The sequence below is a fragment of the Belonocnema kinseyi genome, chromosome 2, assembly GCF_010883055.1.
Source record: "Belonocnema kinseyi isolate 2016_QV_RU_SX_M_011 chromosome 2, B_treatae_v1, whole genome shotgun sequence".
NCBI classification, from domain to species: Eukaryota; Metazoa; Arthropoda; class Insecta; order Hymenoptera; family Cynipidae; genus Belonocnema; species Belonocnema kinseyi.
Window position 1 is genome coordinate 52672025 of NC_046658.1, and position 1177 is coordinate 52673201.

Sequence of the window (1177 nt, forward strand, 5' to 3'; positions counted from 1 at the left end):
TAGAGCTCCAAGGAGATTATGTTGAAAAATAAAAAAAAAATTTACCCAAAAAAAATTGTTTTTATACTTCATTCTAAGGACTTATTGAACTACCCTCGTAGGATGCCTGTGAATATCTTATACAGTGTGTTCAGACAAATGATTGGTCTGTAATTATTCGGGTCAGCTAAGTTGCTTATTTTCGTCAGGAGTATTGTGCGCCCTTACACCAACCACTCTCAAATTGGCTCTTCCGACTTTAAATATAAGGTAAGAATGCGGGCCAAATGCCAGTTGTTATGTAGTCAAAGAAAAAACTGAATGCGAAACTATAAGGATATGCCCAGCTTATCCTTATAGCGAGTTGATGCATTCGTCTTTTGGTCTTATGATCAATGATTGTTTGGAAAAATGTCCACGATGCTCGTCATCCATTTCAGCTAAATCTTTAGGCTTAAAAGAAACCTGGGTGTTGATGTTTCTTCGGATCATCGCATCTCTATCGGATGCCTGCTCGCGGTTGGTTCAGTGTCGCCTTTCTTTCTCTGTTGCCGGCTTGTTCTGGCTGTGGTAGAGTAGGCTCTCTGCTCACATGGCCCCCTTTTTGGAGTAGTTCAGCATGGTTTCGCTGACGTTGATGCGAAAAGTGCGATAGCTCTAGGTGTTTCTCGTATCACAGGGCATCCAGTCGTGCCATGTAACCCCGTTCATGGACCACACTCGCATCGTGGGACTCTAGCAAGTCGTGATTCAGTCGCTCTACCCACCTGAAGGTCCCGAGATGCCGCCGATTCACCGCATTGAATCCATATTCACTTACTCCCCCAGCTCTAGAGTGGTTGGCATTGTTGGCCGACCCATTGTCTGGAGCCCTGCGCGTTCTACTGCTTTTAACTGCACTTACCACCACTATGTTTGGTGATCTCATTGTTGTTCTTACGAGAAGCTAGGGAAAGGGGTTTGTCCATCCTTGTAGATCCCCGCATGCAAGGATAAGGCTGCGTACTCTGAGAGGTCGCCCGGTATCCCAGAGTCACCGTTCTAGACATATCGCCCAGGTGCCATTCAGCTTTCAGAACGGGTTTCACACCTCCGCTTGAAGAATACGAGGGTGGATTGATAAGTTTCCGGCCTGACCAAGAAAAACAACGTTTTTAAGAATTTTTTTTTTATTTCTCAACATAATCTCCTCCAAGGC